Source organism: Protopterus annectens, chromosome 8.part0, assembly GCF_019279795.1.
Source record: "Protopterus annectens isolate FY-2018-M chromosome 8.part0, PAN1.0, whole genome shotgun sequence".
Lineage (NCBI taxonomy): Eukaryota > Metazoa > Chordata > Ceratodontiformes > Protopteridae > Protopterus > Protopterus annectens.
In genome coordinates, this window is record NC_056741.1 from 1,322,648,029 (window position 1) to 1,322,669,023 (window position 20,995).

General features: G+C 42.4%; 1 protein-coding gene across 1 annotated transcript in view; it reads right to left on the minus strand.

Moving 5' to 3' along the window:
* The window catches only part of LOC122808473 (jhy protein homolog), a 908,782-nt gene that overhangs the window by 128,786 nt on the left and 759,001 nt on the right, over positions 1–20,995 (minus strand). The gene's annotated exons all lie outside the window — the stretch shown is intronic.

Below are 20,995 nucleotides of genomic sequence, written 5' to 3' on the forward strand. Positions count from 1 at the left end.
TCTCTAAACAAAAAATTAAAATCCCAGGGAGGGGCCTCATTTTTCTTGGAAGCTTCTTGTGCAAAAATCTCCATCAAAACATTTTGAGATGAGAAAGGATTGAAAGAGGAGGATGTGTGGGCAGATATGCTGAAATGCCCAAAAAGTGAACCTTGACAGAGCAGTAAGAAAGGCCATAGGATAGTAACTCACACAAATATTATAAAACCAGAGAGCAACTAACCCTAACTGGGTGCTGGCTATATTGTTGACACCAACCAGAAAACCTTCTCCATTTGCTAATACAAGATTTTCTAGTAGCAGGCTTTCTTGCCTCCATTAGTACCTTCAGCCCATCTTCAGTAAACCAGGTGCCTAAAGGGAATTAAGACCATATCATTCAGGTAGTCAACTGAAGTTGATTAGGGTCAGGCTGTATCAAACACCCCTGATCTTGTGTAAGTAGATCCATTCTGCGAGGAAGCTTATGGTAGTTAACCTGGCCATTAACAAAAGAAGGGAGAACCGCTGCTGCCTGGGCCAGAAGGGAGTTGCCACAATGATCTTGGGAGACTCTGACTTTTCAAAAGTACTCTAGATATCAATGGGAAAGCATACAGGGCATTCCTGTCCAAGTAAAAGAAAAAGGTTTCTGTCTGCCTTCTTGCATGGTTTCCTGGAGATGAATTTTGCCAACTGATTGTTCAGAGAGGAGGCAAACATGTCTTCTTGAGGAACTCCCCACAAATAGATCAAATCTTGGAAGAGCCCCCTTATCTAGTTTCCATTCATGAGGGTCTGTCCTTATCTTGCTCAAGTTGTCTGCCATACAATTTGGCCTTGAAAGAATGTACGATGCCAGCAGAGTGAGATTGTGCTGTAAAGCTGTATCCCAAGCTAACAGGGTATGACTTGGTTCCCCCTTGCTTGTTAATGTACCATATAACTGTAGTATTGTCTGTAACAACTTGAAAAGCTCCCGGGGACTACAGATGATTTTAGAGAGTTCAATGTCATATTCAGGCAAGCATCTCTTTTATATTTATGTGCTTGCTTCTATCCTTGGTGTTCCACACACCTTGCACTTTTATCACTCCTGAAACTGCCCTCCAAGCATGTCAAAGGTGCCTGTCATGACTGACACTTTGGAAAGTACAGTTTTGTACCTACCATAAATGTAGTTGTCCGATAGGTATGCATCTGCAGTCCTTACATATGGGTTGTCCTGCCTCAGGCAGCCCTTCGGTCGGCCGGATTCCAAAGTCTGGGTCCGGCGTCGGCTGATGTCACCCTTTCCTCGACGTCAGAGCGCCTGGGGTATAAAAGTGTCAGCCAACGCCATCTTCCTCAGTTTTTCTTGCCCCAGATGCCAGGTGCCCTCTAAGGAAGGCTAAATTTGGAGAAATGCAAAAAATTCCAAACATGCACAATAATATAAAACAAATACACCATAATAGATAACCCCAGCTAGCTATAAGAGGGATAAGTACCCAAGAAATACCACAGAGGGGAAGGAGGGAGGGTAAACCTGACTGCAGATGCATACCTATCGGACATCTACATTTATGGTAGGTACAAAACTGTACTATGTCCTTCAAGGATGCATCTGCAGTCCTTACATATGGGTAGAATACCATAGCCAAGCTGGGGGTGGTAGGATCTAAGAAAATGATGGTGTAGCTAAAATGCCCTGCAGGACTGCCGTAGCAAAGCCTGCTCTGGATCTGGAATATAAGGGTAAATTGTAATGCTTGGAAAATGTATGCACGGAGCTCCATGTAGCAGCTTCTAAAATGTCCTTGGTAGCCACCCCTCTTAAAAAGGCTGTGGAGGTGGCTGTGGCTCTGGTGGAATGAGGTCTGATGTTAGCTGGCACAGTTTTTCCATGATAAGAGTAGCAGAATCGAATGCAATTCCCTATCCATTTTGAAATTGTCTGTTTGGAAATTGCTTTTCCTTGAATACCTGCAGCATATGCTACCAACAGCTGGTCAGTTTTTCTTTAAGTCTTAGTTCTGTCCAAGTAGTAGCGCAACTGTCTGTGAATGTCCAGGGTATGCAGAAGTTTCTCCCCCTTGTTTTGTGGATTTGGAAAGAAGGTAGGCAGGTGAATAGCTTGGTTCAATGAGACCCTGGATACCATCTTTGGCATGAACGAAGGATTGGTTCTCAAAGAGACCCTGTCCTGATGAAAAATAAGAAATGGTTGTACTGCCATGAGTGCCTGCAATTCAGATACTCTTCTTGCTGAGGTTATGGCCAGAAGGAAGGCAGTCTTCCAAGACAGGAACTGTAGCTCGGAAGATGCTGCTGGTTCAAAGGGAGGTAGAGTCAACTTTTCCAACATGAAGTTAAGGTCCCATGTAGGCACTGGTGGTTTTCTTTAAAGGATTGATGTTTTTAATTCCTCTTAGAAACTGCCTTAGGAGAGGATGAGAGAAGACAGGTGGATCAGTATTGTATTCTGCTGAAATTGCTGAAGCATGAATTTTTATGGAAGAGTAAGAAAGGCCATTGTGGAGCATTTCTGCCAAGTATTCCAGGATATGTGCCATGCTCATCACTGTCGCATCTAGGCCCTTTGCGGTGCTCCAAGTGTGGAATCTTTTCCATTTTGCTGAATATGCCTTTCTCGTGGAAGGTCTGCGAGCTTCCATGATGATATCCTTCACTCTCTTGGATAGCTTTTCCTGGTGAGGAGTCAAGGTATTCTCCAGGCTGTCAGCTGCAGGGTTTTCAGGCTGGAGTGCAGAGTTTTGTAATTGTGCTGTGTCAGAAGAAGTGACCATTGTGGTAGAGGCCACGGTTTCGTGTGTGACATGCTCCGTAACAGTGGGTACCAGTGCTGCCTTGGCCAGTCCGGGGCTATTAGAATCACTTTTGGCTGCTCTGTCCTGATTTTCAGTAAGACCTTGGTCATTAGTGGAAGAGGTGGAAATGCATACACTGTTAGAGTATTCCAGCTGAAAGAGAGGGCGTCCACTTTCCATGCTTGTGGGTGGTATGTCCTTGAGCAGAATTTCTTCAGCTGATGATTGTGGTGGGAGGCAAAAAGATCTATGTCCGGCCTCCCCCATGATTGTGTTATCTGAAGGAAGATGTCTGGGTGCAGCCTCCATTCATGTGGATCCATGGCGTTTCTGCTTAGGCTGTCCGCCAGTATATTGTCTTTTCCTGGCACAAACTGGGATTGCAGCTCTATATTGAGTTTTAGGGAAAGTTCCCAAAGATTCATTGCTAGCCTGCAAAGAGGGTAGGAATGGGTACCTCCTTGCATGTTTATGTACCACATAACTGTGGTATTGTCTGTCCTTATTAGCAGGTGGCCTTGATGTAGAAAGTGCTTGAAGGCCTCGATTGCATGTATCACTGCCAGCATTTCCTTTTGGTTTATGTGCATGCGCAATTTTTTCTGAGACCATAGTCCTTGGATGCATCTGTCCTCCATATGTGCTCCCCATCCATGGTCTGAAGCGTCCGAGGTAATGGTTTGGCTGGTTACTGGTTTGCTGAAAGGCAGACCCCTGTTTGACTGGCTTGCTTGGGCCCACCATAGAAATTCCTTTTGAAGGCATGGAATGAGTGGTATCAAAGCTTCTAGGCTGTGATTGTGCTGAGACCATAAACTCCTTAGGTACCATTGCAGTTTTCTCATATGCAGCCTTGCTTGTGGAATCAGAAGAATGCACGATGTCATGTAACCCAGGGCCTGCAGGATTTTCCTTGCAATCATCTGAGTTTGTTTTGTCAGATTTTTGAAGTAATCCGGTAGTTGTCTTTGTTTTTCTTCTGTGAGAAAAGCCATTTGGGTGGTTGTATCTAGTTCCGCACCCAGAAAAGTTATTCTTTGGGATGGCACAAGTCTTGATTTGTGAATGTTGACTGTGTATCCCAAGGCCTGCAGTAGGCGGATGGCATAATTCAAATGTTTTAGCAAAGTTTGCTGGCTGTCCGCTTGTATAAGGCAGTCGTCCAGATACGGGTATATTTGAATCCCCTGAAGTCTGCAGTGTGCAATTACTGATGCCAGGCATTTCGTGAATACTCTGGGTGCAGTAGATAAGCCAAAGGGCAATGCTGAGAATTGATAATGCTCTGAACCTGCAAGAAATCTGAGGTGTCTTCTGCAACTTTGTCTGATAGGGACATGCAGGTATGCCTCCTTGAGGTCCAGAGTTACCAGCCAAGACCTCTTGCCCAGCATGGGAAGGAGTTGCTGTAGGGTCAGCATTTTGAATTTTGGCACAATGAGATAAGTATTCAGTGCGGACAAGTCGAGAACAGGCCTCCATTGTTTTTCTTTTCTTGGGACAAGGAATAGTCTGGAATAAAATCCTTGGCCTTGTTCTGCGAGAGGAACCTTTTCTATAGCTTTCATTTGCAGTAGGTTGGCAATTTGTTTTAAAGCCTCTGCCCCTTGATTTGGTGGCAGATTTGGCATTCCTTTTCTTTCTGGTAATGTATGGAAATGGAACCTGTATCCTTTGTCTATTATTTGCAGTGTCCATTTGTCCCTTGTAGTACTGTGCCAATTTCTTGAGAATAAAGATAGCTTTCCGCCCAAAGGTGCTTCTAATTGAGCCCTGGTCGGCGGGGTCAAGGTGAAGTCATTGAGTCTGTCCTTGTGCAGCAGTTGTTGGTCCTGCACTACCTCTCTGGTTAGGAGGCTGCCATTGACGTCCTCTGTAGGAGCCTCTAGCTTGCCCTCTACCTCTGGCACCCCTGTTCTTGCCTCTTTGAATTCTCTCTTCTGGAAAGGACCAATTCTTAGAAGGCCAATTTCTGCTGAATCTTGGTGGTTGGACCTGGAGGAAATCTTTGACTGTTTGTACAGATTTAGCCTTTTCCTCAAATTTCTTTAAGACCTCCTGAGCAGTGGAGCCAAATAACTTTTGCTTTTCCAGTGGAGCATCCAGAAGCTTAGCCTTAACATGATCTGGCAGAGATTGTTCCTTCAGCCAAGCATGTCTACGTATGACTGCACCTGTCATTGCTGACCTACATGAAGCTTCCAATGCATCATAACCACACTGCAAGAAATGGTTGCTAACCTGTTGTGAGTTATGTACCAGATCCTGAAGTGACTTACGATCTAGGGGTTCAGGTGAAGACAGTTTTTTCTGCAATTCATCTAACAAATACTCTTGGTACTGTATCATATGAAATTGACAATTTAAAGCCCTCATAGACAGAGTGGAAGTAGTATACACTTTTTTACCCCATCTCTCTAAAGCCCTGGACTCCCTTTCAGAGGGGAGTGGATTTTTAGTAGTGGCAGCTGCAACCCCTTTAGGACCCTGGGAAATAGTTGGGTCAGCAGAGTGGGCCTTGTAAAGGAAATGATGTGAGTCCGGGACCCTGTAGTACCTATCGGGTTTAACAGGAGCCAGAAGAAGGGTGTCAGGGGTAATGCTAGACTCAGAATACACATCATCAATGACACTTAAAACAGGAGGAATAGCCAAGGGTCTATGCTGAGGTAAATGAAGAAAAGTCCTTAATGTCTTCCTGGAATCAGAGAATTCCTGGCCCTGCCATTGGAAATGCTCTCTCATGGAGTGAAGGGTCTCCCCAAAGGACAGCTCTTCAGGAGGGGAGGCAGAGGGAATAGATTCCTCTGCATCAGAAGCCTCGTAGGCCGTAAAGGCCTCCTCCTGGTAGTCTGATAGAGCAGAGCCATCAGAGGCCTCATCAGAGGACTGTGGATCAGCGGGCTCAACCCTGGGCCTTTTGTCTAGAGGAGGTTGAGAGCCCCTGTCCGGATGAGGCTGAGAGCCCCTAATTAAGGAAATAAGGTCCTCAGCCAAACTTAATATCTGTGAACCTGTAGTGGATCCCTGAGGAATAGTTTTGGGAGGCAGAGATTTTTGTTGTTTAGCAGCTTTAGCCCTAGTGAATGCTTTTATGGACATGGATGCAGGGGGCCTGGCTGCTCCACGTGCTGGTGTAGTTTTGTCTAGGGGAATGGTGTCGGTAGTTTCCTGAACACCGGTTTCCGAGGGTAAATCTATAACCGACTCAGAAGAGGCCTCCGGGGCCGAGGTTGTCGGTTGTGCGGTTTCTACGGTCGGAAGTACCAAGGACTCGGTTTCAGCCGAAACCGAGACACTCGCAGTAGGCCTAGGCGTGGTTTCAGCCGAAACCACGGTCCGCGTGTGTCGGTCCTTGTCCTTCCGTTTTTTGGTTAAGTGAGAAGTCGGAGTCTCCGACGGCATAATATAAGAGAAACTAGCCCCAAAAAATTCCTCTGCAAACTCCGACCGACGCCTAAGCGTGCGTCGATTAAAGGAGGCACAGGCAGTACAGGCCGAGACGTCGTGGTCTGGGCCTAGGCAGGGGAGGCAGTAGGAATGGAAATCCTTATGAGGTATTTGTTTCCCACAAGTCAAGCAATTATTAACTTTAAGCGTTTGATCTGACATCGGCTGAGGCAAGAAAGAGTCCCCAACGGGGTACTTAGCTTTTTGAAGTCTTCGGTAGCTGAAGTTACAGGAGCTGGCCGACTGGCACTTGCGAACTGCTTCTGCTTTGGGCACCACGTGGCAAGAAAGACTGAGGAAGATGGCGTCGGCTGACACTTTTATACCCCAGGCGCTCTGACGTTGGGGAAAGAGCGACATCAGCCGACGCCGGACCCAGATTTTGGAATCCGGCCGACCGAAGGGCTGCCTGAGGCAGGACAACCCATATGTAAGGACTGCAGATGCATCCTTGAAGGACATCATGGAGAGAGTAGGGGAGAATCGGATTTAGGGATATTCGCTGTCTACACCAACTGATTTCTCTTCAGACAAACCTCAACACTGGGATTTGAAAAGACAAAGGGTGTTGGTGCTGGGACCAGAGAGACTTTAAACACCATTGTATCTTTTACATGTGAAGTATAGTCAGGGGTATCATGAGAATCATATATGCTATGAGACTCAAAAATCATGAGGTATTTCCTCACAGTGACCAAAATATAAGTGCAAAACCATAGAAATAGATCTAGTTATAGAGCTACATTTTCCTGTGAAAGAAAAGCTCTTTGAACTAAGATGTCTAGCTGACACCCCAGGAACACAATTCTATGTGAAGGAGTCAAAGAAGACTTCTGAATGTTCTCTTGGAATCCCAGCTTATGTAAGAGATATCTCACTCATGTGACAGAATCCTGACACTTTGAAAAGGACTTTGTAAAGATAAGCACGTCACCTAAATATGGAAAAATTTAGATACCATATAGCCTGCAATGTACTATAACTGAAGCTAGACATTTTGTGAACACTCTTTTTGCAGTGGAGAGTCCAAAGGGTAAGGCAGATAACTGATAATGTGATCCAGACACACAAAACCTTAAGAAATGCCAATAGCCTGGATGAATAGGAAGTGACTATAAACAGTTTTTTTTTTAAATCTAGTGTTACCATGAAACTGAAAGAGGAAGAAGGGGTAACAGATAACTTGTGCACTATCAGAATCAAGTTTAGACAAGAAAGATTCTGAACTTCTTTCAAAGTATTTTTCTTCCCTTAGCACTAAAAACATCACTGGATAAAAAAGTGTCCACCTGGGAAGAAGGAACTAAATCTACCACTCCCCAGGACATCATGTAATGAAGAAAAGGGGGAAATGAAAGAGTCTGGTCTGGTGGATGAGGAATTGCACCCTGGAGGAATTTCCTCCCACTACCATCTGTATCCCTGATGAATGATCTTTATAACCCAATTGTCTGAAACTATTTGTTGCCAAAGAGAAAAGTGGAGATTCAGACTTTTTGGAAGGGAAAGAGGGCTGCCATGGTGGAATGAGGGTAGGGACAAGGTCCCTTGAGTCATTCTGACTTGTTGGACTATCCTTGATTTTGGGTGTGAACTTGTCCTTAATTCTTTTTGGATTCCCTTTGCCATTTCTTTTTAAAGATCTGTTTACCTGCATTTTGTTGAAACTGTTTATTTTGACTCTTGCCAAAACTGGATGAAGGGTTAGACAATACCTTAGAAAATCTGGAAAAGGAGGGCTGAACAATCTTACAGATTCTCTGTATCAACTTGCTCATTTCATCACACTCTTTGATCACCTCTGCAATAGAGAAACCAAAATCTAAATATCTACCTAAAGGAGAATTTAAAATCTTATTTTTACATCAACAGGGAGGTTCTGAGAACACAGCCAGACAAACCTCCTAAAAAGAGTACCAGAGGCCATAGCTCTGGAAGAAGTATCAACTGAGTCATACAAAACACTTTCAGCAATGTGCAGTGACTTGTACAACAGAAGAAACTAAGTTATTTAAAGCAGATGTTTCCTCACAAGAAGAAACAGCACACAAAACATCTGTCCTGATTTCTCAATTTGTCAGAATAAACTTTAACATATGAACCTGACAATTAAAAATTCTTTAAATCAAAGTTGCAGAAGCATACCCTTTTTCCCCATACTTACCAATAATGTTCCCATCCTTATCAGAGAAACTATGATTGATATTAACGAAACGTTTAGTAGCAGTAGGCTTAACTAAAGAAATAACTGCTGACTCAGGTTTGGGAAAAGTATATAAACACTTAAAAGACCGAGAAACGTTATGCATTCTATCTGCCTTTTTAGGGGCAGCTGGCTGACTATATGGAAAATTGCAGGCAGTACACACACACACACAGACACACACACACAGACACACACACACACACACACACACACACACACACACACACACACACACACACACACACACACACACACACACACACACACATCCTCCAAAGCTGAAAGAAATGGAATAAACTGTGAAGGTTCCTGAAATTCCTTCTGTAATAGCTCATAATATTTTCTGAGGGACTTTGAAAGCTCAGTATTCACCCACTGAAAACACTTACACATTCTAGAAATAGACTCAGAGAAAAAGATACTCTTCCACGGTGAATCAGAAATTGGGGTCTCCTCACAGTCTGACTCAGTAATTTGAGGTGAAAAACAAAGTATCTCTCCCTTCGTCTCCCTGTCCAAATTCACAGTCTTGAACCTCTTCAGCAAAAAGAGGCATCCCACTTTCTTTTACCAGAAACCACCTTATAAGAAGGATTAATACCCTGAATTAAACCCTGAACCAGATCTAGCACACTACTACTGTCTAAGGAAATTTGAGGAGTAATGGATACATATTTAGTTTTCTATTGCTTGTTGACAGGGAAAGCTTGCCCAACAATGTTATTAATGGCAGCAGCAGCTTCCCCAGTGATGGGCACAGCATTCTGACAAAACATGGAAGTCTTCTCTGTTCCGTCTTCCAAGACTGACAAGAGTGGCTCTCCCTTACCCACTGAGGGGACCCCTACACTCACAGAGGACGTAGCTAACGCCCAAGTCCATAGTGGATGTAGGTGCTACACCTGAGAGATCCAAACTAAAAGATAGTAGTCTGAGGGACAAACAATGGCCACAGCAGAGGAAACCTCCCTGTGGTTGAGGCAGACTACTAGCATGCTCTGGTGGCAAAGGCTGTTCGTTTAATTTTTTTTCTTTTTGTGGCTGCAAGAAGGCCAACCATGGGACAGGTAGTCTGTTCCATGGTCAAGCTGAAAATGGTGCCTCTTTCCAAGGGAAAACAAGCAGCAAAAACTGGTGAAAATTTAAAGTATTTAAAAGTCACTTTTTTCACACAAAACATAGTAAAAATCACTTTAAAAATCTTTCATGGCCCCAAAAAGTGAAATAAACACAATTTCTCCACAGAAAAAAAAGGTTTCCGATTATTTTAAATAATTTTAAACTGATAGGAAAAAAGTGGGCACTCATTTAAAAGTATAATACAGTCTCATAACAGTCTTTTAAAACACAAACGTCTAGCTTAAAAATAGCTTTCCTCAATAGGAAAGTATTAATAAACATTTTTTTTAATGGAAGAGTTTTACCCAAAGGGAACTTATTTACCCAGCAAAGGAACAGTACAAGTTAACCATCACTCCTTGAAAGACTCAGAAGAACATACTCTCTGGAAGCAGGAAAGTTCTGAAGGGCTTGGCACTCAAACCCGTCTTTTTAGTCAACTCAGCTCAAGCTGACTAATGGTTTGGACACGTGGAAGGTACCCTGAAGTTTGGAAGCATGCCAGCTGTATATCCTATGCAGGATACAACCCCATATATAATGCTTCTGCAGTAGTGATGAATATGAACATCTGAACATATACAGCCAAGAAGAAGTGAGAGCATAACATTTTAAATACTTCAGGTGAACTAACACAGTAGAATATTGCATTTTTCAAAAAATGAAAATGAAGAGGATGCAAAGTTACGAGTCTATACTTTAAGAGCTGTGGAAAATCATTCTCTGAAAAGAGGTGATGATGGAAATGTATGTAGTAGCCTTTGTAAGGTTTGGGATCAAAATCAGTGAGGTGATTCAAAAATTTACAATGAAAGCAGTATAATAACTGGGCATGATACAACAGCTACCTCCTTTTTTTGGTATTTTGAGCCATCACTTTCTCAAACCTGAATAAAAAGAACGCACCATTATAGTAGATCTGGATGGTTTTACTTCTAAGGTAATTCTGGTAAACCTTTAAAACTCTTGCTTTAAACTCTTGTATAACAAAACACTTGGAAGATTGTGGGGAACTAGACAAAATGCTGGCTGAGTGTGTTCCTCTAAAATTATTCCTCTGGGACACACATTTGTTTTATTCTTTATTTACACAAGCTTCTGTCAAATGTAATTTTGCATGCAGCAAGCTAACCAAAACAAAGCATTTCTGCTCGCTAACTTATCAGGCTCCCAAAACATAATCAGACTTCAAGGAACACTGCACATCAACAGAAGCTAGAAGCAATGCCACTATGAAATCAGCTCTCACTGAAAAAGAAATGTAAGTATTGAATAGTCCTGGTTCTTTTCTGGCAGGCTAATGTGTATCATTTGCACTACATTACTGAAACAGGCCTTGCTTACTTTTCCTCCTGTGTTAGGTTTAGGATGCACACACACACACACACACACACACACACACACACACACACACACACACACACACACACACACACACACACACACACACACTTATTTATGTGTGTGTGTGTGTGTGTGTGTGTGTGTGTGTGTGTGTGTGTGTGTGTATATATATATATATATATATATATATATATATATATATATATATATATGTCTACTTTTTGTCACAGAATTTACACTTCACCAAAGTTCAAAAACCTGACTCCAAATTAGCGAAAGTACAGTCCAGTGAAAATGCATTATTCCAGACTCTGCTTTGTTGAACTCTTTCAGCATCATGTAGAAGAGCAGGTATGGTGTTTTTTCTGTATTGTTTAAAGTAGCAATGGGAGTGGAACGTATATAGCAGTTGCAGCTTTTTGATATGGATCGCGGTACAGTGAGGATAAGGAAATATTTCATGCCGAGGTGCTAAGTATATATTAAATTTTCCTACTTTTGTAGCTGTGGTGGTGTTCTTCGTAGTATTTGGAATTTTTTTTTAACATCTTTTGTGGTTTTGCTGTGTTGCAGGATAAGGAAATATACCCTTTTCCCCACTGTAGTCCAATCTAAGAGTTGGTATATCTAATTTGCAAGAGGTGTACGGGGTGCAGGGGAGCTTTCTCCCCCTGCAAAAATGTGTTTGAAATGTAAATTTTACTGGTTTTGATTTTCAGAGAAGTGTAGTTCGGAATAGTGTGTTTTCATTTTATTGAATTTTCGCTAATTTGGAATAGGGTTTTTAAACTTTGGTGAAGTGTAAATTCAGTGAAGAAAAGTAGACTCATATATATATATATATATATATATATATATATATATATATATATGTATATATATACCCACACACACACACATGTCATTGAGTAGATGACCAAACTTATCATTTTCCATCATGTCCCCATATAACAAGTGAACATCAAAGCCAAATAAATAATTACTAAAATTTAAATAAACCTGAAATTGTTCATTTTCAACAGTGATTTCATCTTTCTGTCAGGAGTGGCTTATGAACGATGAACGCCTTTTTATTTTGTAAGCTGGAAAGTCCTAAATATGTGCATTCACATACCATATATAAATGTATGCTGCAAGCTGCAAAAAAGGTGGCATTATTAGATGTGCACACTTAATTTGCCTTAATAGCTTGCATTAACAGAAAAACAAAGGACTAAATCTTATCATGTTAGAATTGAATTAGCAAAGCAGTATGTCACATACTGCATATGGTGGGCAACTACAAATTCCCTCAAAAGGTCAAGGCACTGTATACAGCATTGACACTTTTAGTGATGGAATAACTGCAAATTGATTAATTGAAAGAGCCTTACATTACTGTTGTAATCAATTTTTCGGAAGAGGTTAGCATGTTCTCAAGTTAAGTGAATGCCATCTAATGTAAGCTTGCACAGTTAGCCAACAGAAATCATTTAAAAGTGGTTTCTTCTGATGATAAACACTTTGTTAACTTAAATCAATATATTGAGTTAGAAGTAGTTTAATTCCTAATGAAGTGATAAAGATCCTGTAAACAGTTCCAATAAATTCAAACGTGCTTGGACTTCTTATGTACATCATATTACAAGGCACAGACATGCTGAAAAGGCAGTTTTCTATCTGTACATCTACAGGTTTCAAAACATTACATACTCAGAAAACAATGTAAAAGTTTAAATTTAGCAGACCCTGAATTATTTTATTTTCTAGCACGTGCTTAACATATATTACAAATGTACAAATATAAAAACTAATTAAAAAACTTCACTGAAAACTTTTTTCAAACTAAAAGCAAATATCATTACTTGCCAGTACTCAGACATAGAGGAATAAAGCTCTGACTATGGCCCAGGTGACCTGGGTTTGATTAGCGGCAGGTATACTGGCAGGAAAGGATGGGAGTGCTCACTGAAAAGTGGCTCAATCAGCTAAGTGAACACCAATTTGTCTTCCCCAGAGACAGACAGAGGGAGAAATGGAATGCTTAAGACTAATGTATAAAGTCACCATTTCCAGTAAGAGTGTAAAATTTCAAGTGCATATATCACGATGTAGCCAGACTCCTAAAACTAAGCAAACAGTAGGAAAGCGGAGTATTGTGGTTACTGATGAAGTCTTGGGTGAACCCTGACCCCTACCCAACAGCATGTCTACAGAAGGACAGGGGTCAATGGATAATAGACATAACCAGTGACTGCTTTACAGCGGTAAGATTTATAAACTTAACTAATTAAAATGTGAAAATTAAAAATAAAGGCTAAATGGTTTAGCTATAACATTATTACAACTTTCTTGAAAGGTTCACATAAGGCAGAAGGTAGAAACCAAGAAAGACAAGTATAAACTATAGATGATCACATATCTCTTGATTCTGTCAGTGTTAATGCTTCAAAAAGTTAATTTATATTTCTTTAATTTCTTAGTGGCCATGGCACCTCTCTTCAAGTGAATGCTTATTAAAGTTAAAAAAAAAATAATAATTTTGCTTCAGTCTTTGATGTTTGTCAAGACTGTTATCTTTCTGTATTACCTATAGAGTCATCAACACTTGTAGCAAGCATTTAAAAGTTAGTTCTGATTGTCAGCTGCATTGGCAAAGAGGAATAAAGCATCGTTTCCACCAGCAACCTAGGTTTGACTGAAGATCTGATATGAGGGAAGTGAGAGAGGACCAGCAACACCCACCTCAGGAAAAGCCAAAGCTGGCCCACTGGAAAAGTCCTGTAGAACGTGTTGGATGCATTACATATATGAATGAATGCAGCAGGAAATGAGATGTTTAATTATATATGGAATGCAGCTTCCAGGCAACTGAAGACTGAAATGGTGGTAAAACTACCTGTAATTTTTTTTTTGTATATCATTGTCACAAAATGTTGAAAAACAATGGTATACCCTTTTATAATGTTCATGAGAAACACACTAAATCAAAGGCATCTTTAAAATGACTGTATATGCTTAGACAGTCAATATTTTATCTCAAATACTCTAGGGGTGTCCACATAAAAAAGTCTAGGTCATGCTCATATAACAAACATGATGGATAAGAGACTGACATGTACTATGTTATTAGTCTTCTATTCTCTTTGCCTCCCTAAATGCTGATCACCAGCCATTCCAGAAACTGGCCTTGAGTCCATTCATTCCCTGGGGAGTACTCAGTCTTCCTAGATCAAAACACAACTGGAGAGAGTCACCATTTATGTAAGCAGGCATTGAGGTTGCTGGTGCCTATTCTCCACCTCACAGCTTCAACCCACTTGCAGGGTCTGTCCCTTCTCCCCAACCCAGAGCCTCTTATATTTAAGGGCAGATCCTAATTTTCTACAGGCCCCAGAACTACCAACATCCTCCCTCAGCCACCACTGTTCTCCAAGACAGACCTCAGTATATGTTTCTGAGGAGCCTAACTCCACCCCTGGTGGGAAACGTGCACACCTGTATCACTGTAGGGACTGGTAATACAAGCAATATAAACATGCACATTTCCATGCATGTGCATTGAAGACTGGCATCACTGGCTTGGTAAGTCAAGCACACATCCTTAGTCACCTGCTGTGGACTGGGAACCTGCACATGCTAATCATTAGTACTGCAGCAATTCAGACCAATTCAGACTGCCTTCTCTCACCAAGATGGTTGAGTTGGCATTGGTCACTCAATCCCACAGTCTCCCCCTAGATCTTCCAGCACCCAGTTCTGGCATAGTCAGGGCCTGATCCCTCAATTTTATGGAGCCAGGCTGCAACAGTTTTCTGAAAGTAAAAGAGAAGGTGGAAATAGATGAGGCAAAAAGTGGACAAATATACTTCCCTGGAACCAATTTATCACCTGTTTGTGAGTATACAGCATGTTATTACAGCTATAGCTATCTAAACTCTTTATAACTGGTTAACATGTTTCATTTCAACTGGATTATCAATCTCTTCTTCTCCCACCCCAACACCGTCTGTGTTACTCAGACATGCAGCCAAATGCAATGGCTACTTTCAGTGTTTCCAGGAAAATAAATAAATCTGGTAAAATTCAGTAGTATTTGCAACATGAGCCAGAGGTACCAACTCAATCCAGCAATAGATGTGTGTGTCATCATTATCATACAATCGTCTTTATTTATTTATTTTATTTACTTTACATTTGTTGACCAGGATAGTCCGTCTGGGTGTGAGCCCATTTTCAGCGGAGGCCCAGGCAGAAAAGCTCCAACAAAACAAGAACAACATTGACATTTCTGCACTGGAGCCATGAAAAAGTATGCAACAAAGTCATTTCAGAGTATGTTTAAAATCCCTCTCTCTCTTTCTAGCCAGCTTAAAATATACAGGGATTAAGGTGCTCCACTGGCATAGAGGGATAAAGACCTAATTAAAGGCAACTGACAGAGCGGCATGGAAAGGATGGGCATGTCCATCTTAGGTAGGAAGACACTCATTGATACTGTCCCTAAGGGGGTGTGGTCCAAAGAGAGGAATTCCCCTCAGACATAAACGACAAGTGTGGTGGGTGAAAAAAGGAAAGTGGGTAGTTCATGAAAATAAAATCCTCCCTGGACAGAAACGCAGATGAGCCAAGCTGCCAGGACACCCTCAGAATTCACGACCAGCCTCAGCAAAACACAGCAAGTCCAGGGGAAGGGTTAGAGAGTAGCTGATAACCCGGCATGGATGTTGGTTGTCTGGGGCTAGCCCAGTAACAATGATGTCAGAGAGGATCAAAAAAAATGTGTATATATATATATATATATATATATATATATATATATATATATTTATACAGGGATTCATAAACGATTGTACACACAGAGTACCAGTGTGCAACAGCTATGTACTGGTGTACAGCAGTAGTCATGTGCAAAAAGAAAGGTGCATATAATTAAAAAGCATACCACAGAAACAATTCATTGCACTACGGGCAAAAGCATTTTAGCAGCACATACACAAACACAAACTACGTTTCATGTCCATTCTAGCATGAAGTACATGCTTTCACTGGGCACCATGTCCACCTAGCATGAAGTACATGCTTTCATCTACATTCCAGAAAAACAACCATCTACATTCAAGAAAAAAAATATGAATAATTCAGTTGCTAGGATCATGACATTTAGCACATAAGCACATTACTGACCTTACATTTCACAAATGTGCACCCACCCACAAGCTGAATTCAAGTATCTACAAATAATAACAAAGAACAACGAACCCCAGCATTTGAGAGTAAGTCCACTATCTCAATTCAACTTAATAAAAAAAGTTATGTACGTACCATAATGTTCCATCTGTGTTGTTCATTTTCATTCTTCCTCAACTGTTGGGTTCAAATCCAACTGGGCCTCTTTTTTTTTTCAGCTCATGGAACACTGATACTCTCAAGCGCTTCCCTTACCTACAATACACTAGTCCCCTACCATACCTCAGATCTTGTTTGCTGACTTCTAAGTTTATAAAATATTTAACAAATATAAAAAGATGGGAAAACAATACCTGGAGCTCAAATAAAGGAACACTGGTTCCTTTAGCCTCTTCTAATCCTTCCATAAGTCAAAATGGTAGGGGGTTAGAGGAAGAAACTTGAGGAAGAATGAAAACACCATAACATTCCATCTGTGTTGTCTAAGTACATAACTTTTTTATCTGATGTTGCCAGTGAACATCCAGAATTAGTAAAAAGAACTTATGTACCTACCATAACGTTCCATGTTAGTTGTCTTCATCTCGCCTTCTTTCTTGCTGTTTGGGTTCAGAGCCAATCCTCGGCTCCAACTCGGCCATCTTCTATAGCTCAAGAGCTGTTTACTGGCTCGAGGCTACCCCTTATCCCAGAATGCCCAGCGTCAGCTACCCAGATCTCGTTTGGGATAGCGCACACTAGACATAAATAGAGTAACCAGTTACCTAAAAACTGGTTGTCCAATACACCTAAACAAGGAAAAGAGTCATAAATTACCTGGCATGTGAAATAATAAAAGATACTCAGCCAGTGAAAACAAAAAAGGGAACTCCTCTCAATTCACTAGGAAGGGGGAAGGAGGGAGGGACGCAATAAGGAAGGCGAGATGTAGACAACTAACATGGAAGTTTATGGTAGGTACATAACTTCTTTATGTTAAGTTGTCTATCTCGCCTTCTTTCTTGCTGTTTGGGACAACATCCCTAGCACCTAAAATCCTGGGTGGCTCATTGGAACAAACTCTTCAGAACAGTAGAACCAAAGGAAGCTCTGCTCTGGGAGACCATATCCACCTTGTAATGAGAGATAAAAGTGTGAGGGTTTGCCTAAGTGGCAGCTGCACAGATTGAGTCTATGGGCAACCTAGACTGAAAGGCTACAGAGGTGGCTAATGCTCTAGTGGAATGACCTTTTGGTTTAGCTGGTAGCTCTTTATTTCGTAACTGATAAATAAAGGCAATAGTATCAGATAACTATCTGGATAAGGTCACTTTAGAAACTGGGAGGCCTTGTTTGTTGAAAGCATAAGAAATAAATAACTGGTCGGACTTTCTTAGTTCCTTAGTTCTATGGAGGTAAAAATGTAATTGTCTGTGCACATCCAATTGGTGGAGCTTGTATTCTCCCTTGTTGCTGTGATTGGGAAAGAAAACTGGGAGATCTATGGATTGACTTAAATTGTTCTCTGAGCAGACTTTAGGAATAAAGGATGGATTGGTCCTCAAAGAAACTCTGTCCTTGTGAAACATCAGGTAAGGAGGACGAACGCATAGTGCTTGAAGTTCTGAGACACGTCTAGCTGAAGTGATAGCAACCAGAAAAAGTGTCTTCCAAGAAAGACATTTTAAGGAACATGATGCTGCCGGTTCAAAGGGAGGCAAAATTAAGGAAGCTAAAACTAAATTGAGATCCCAAGGAGGAGGAGGATCTCTAACTGGGGGTCTAAGAAGAGATGTTCCTCTCATAAAGGCCTTGCAGAGCTTATGAGACATTATGCTAGAATTAAACATACCGATATGAAAATTAGAAATGGCAGCTAGTTGTACTCTAATGGTTGCGGAAGCCTCACCAGACTGAAAGAGTTGTGCTAGAAATTCAAGAATTTCATGAACTGGGGCTGAGAAAGGATCCAAATTTCTAGATTCTGCCCAGTAAGAAAACAGTTTCCATTTACTAGCATACGTTTTCCTCATTGTAGACTTATGTGAGGAAACAATAATATCACGGACTGCTGGGGAGATACTGGAAAGCCTGACTAAGGTTGGAAGTGGAGTAACCAAGCTGTGAGCTGGAGAGTTTGAAGGGATTGATGCAACCCACCTGATTGATGAATCAGAAGATTTGGAACCAGGTCCAGAATCCACGGTTGATCCAGAAGGTGGAGGTGCAGGAATGGGAACCATATCTGTCGAGGCCAATATGGGGCAATGAGGATCATTTTGCAACCCAACGATTTTGATTTCTGTATGAGTCTTGGTATTAGGGGAAAAGCGTAAAGGAGTCCCTGAGGCCAATCGTGGACTAGAGCATCTCTGGGTATATGACCTGGAAGAGGAAGTAGTGAGAAGTAGCTGCTGCATTTGTTGTTGAGAGGAGTGGCAAATAGGTCGCAGCAAGGCTGTCCCCATTTGCGGAAGATAAGATCCGCAACTTCCTGATTCAGAGATCACTCGTGAGGCATGAGGATAGCTCTGCTGAGCCTGTCCGCCATGACGTTGGATTTCCCAGGGATGTGCGTTGCTATCAGAAAACGTTGGGAGGAAATCGCCCATTGCCACAGTCTGAGTGCTTCACGACACAAGGGGTAAGACCCAGTCCCGCCCTGTTTGTTGATGTACCACACCACTGACATGTTGCCTGTTTGGATTGCAATGGTCCCAGAAGGAAGAGAGTCTTGAAGGGCTTGCAATGCTAGGAGCACCGCTCTCATTTCTAGGACATTGAAATGCAGATGGTACTCCTGAGGTTGTCAAGTGCCTTGGACCGTCCTGCCTAGATAATGCCCCCCACCCTATCAGGGAGGCATCTGTGGTCGCTATGGCTACCGGAGGGGGTTGTATGAAAGGTCTGCCCTGAATTACTAGTGGGGAGACCATCCACCAAGAAAGGTGCCTTTTGCATTTTTCTGTGATCAGGATCATATGAAACATGGGTAGTTCCTGGAAAAAACACTGTGTGAAAAGAAGGCACTGAAGGATTCTCATGTGGAAACGTGCTAATGGGACAAGAAGAATGGCAGCTGCCATGGACCCTAGAGCTTGGAGGACATATCTGACTTAAATCCTTTTGCTCCGCAATAACATCAACACTTGTTGACGAATAGTGGAAACTCTTTCCTGTGGTAGTCTTGCAAACATTTCTTTTAATTCTGCTCCCATGTATGTGATAGACTGACAGGGCAACAAGGCAGATTTTTCGAAATTTACTGTAATGCCTAGTTGAGTGCATGATGAGATTGTATAATCATGTGCCTCTAAGAATTGATGCCTGGTGGTAGCAGTCAGGAGCCAGTCATCTAGATAGGGAAACACCTGGAATCCTTGACGCCTCAGGTGAGCCGTGACTACTGCCATACACTTGGTGAACACTCTGGGGGCTGAGGTGAGACTAAAGGGCAGAGCTCTGAACTGGTAATGACTGGCCCCTACCCGGAAGCGAAGAAATCTCCTGGAGCGTCTGTCCATCTTGATATAGTAGTACGCGTCCTGAAGATCTATCGAGCACATCCAATTGTCCTGACCCAGAAAAGGGAAAATGGACTGCAGTGTCTCCATCCGGAACTTTTCTTTTTGTACAGATTTGTTCAATTTGCTGAGATCCAGTATTGGTCTCCAGTCCCCTGTCTTTTTTGGTACTAAAAGGAATCTTGAGTAATTTCCGGATCTTAGTTGGTCTGTGGGGACTTCTTGAATGGCTCTTTTTTCTAGCAGTCTTGAAACTTGTGACTGCTTGATCCCTTAGATTGGGTGGGACATCTGGGATGGGCCTTTTTGATTCTATGGGGGATTGATGGAAGGGAATTTTGTAACCTCTGGATATAATGGATAGTACCCATCTGTCTCTTGTTATATTTTGCCAGGCTTTTGGCTACAGCAAAAGTCTTCCCCCGAATGCCTCCAGAGGTGAGCAGTCGGGCAGCCCTTCAGGGATGTTGGAAGGGCTTGGCAGAGAAGGTTTCTCTGTCACCCTGGTTTTGCGGTCCCCCCACAAGGGTGGCGTCTGTTATTGTTGTTCCGCCCCCTGCCCCTGGGGGAAAAATCACCACGTGTGTCAGGCAAGGGTCCCTGGAATTTTTGGAACCACATCTTTCCGCTCTTCTGACCATTGGGATAAGGTCTGGAAGGAGTGGAAAAATGGACTCCCACAGCAGAGAGAGTCTTGCCTTCCTCTTCACACCTGGTCAACGTGTCTTTCACCTGAGGCCCAAAGAGAAAGGAGCCATCAAAGGGAGCATTGGTGAGGGATGCTCAAAAGGGTTCCACAAACTGACACAGCCACATCCAAGCATGTCTCCTGAGAGCCACACCTGCCCCTGCGGCTCTGCTCGCTCCATCGGCTGCATAGGAAATCAGCCTCATGGAAGAGTTGACTATGGAATTAAGACTCGCAAGCTGAGAAGCTATTCTGGCTGGTACTCCCTCAGCTGTAGGATCTTGAAGGATATCTCCAAGCTCTTTCAGGAGATCCCTTTGAAGGCGTGTAAAATGGCATAGATAGTTCAGGGACCTCATTGAAAAGGTCGCTGAACCAAACATTCGCTTTCCATATCTGTCCATCGTCCGAGACTCTTTGTTTGGAGGATGAACAGATGAAGTGTTTTCTGCTAACTCTTTCTTGGTGGCTGCTGCTACCACCATGGCATCAACGGGCACACCTTTGGAGAGGAATTGTTTGTCCTGGGGGGCTGTAATAAATTTGCTTGGCCTCCTCGGATTAGGCTCCACAGAATCTGGAGCTGACCAAGCCTTTCGAGTCACTACAGACATGAGTGGATCGAAAGGAGGAGATATCCAGGAGGTGGAAGGTCGGGAACCAAATGCGTCCAGGTATACAGACTCGTCCTCGATAGGGGCTAGGAAAGTCCAGTCCCTCCTCTGTC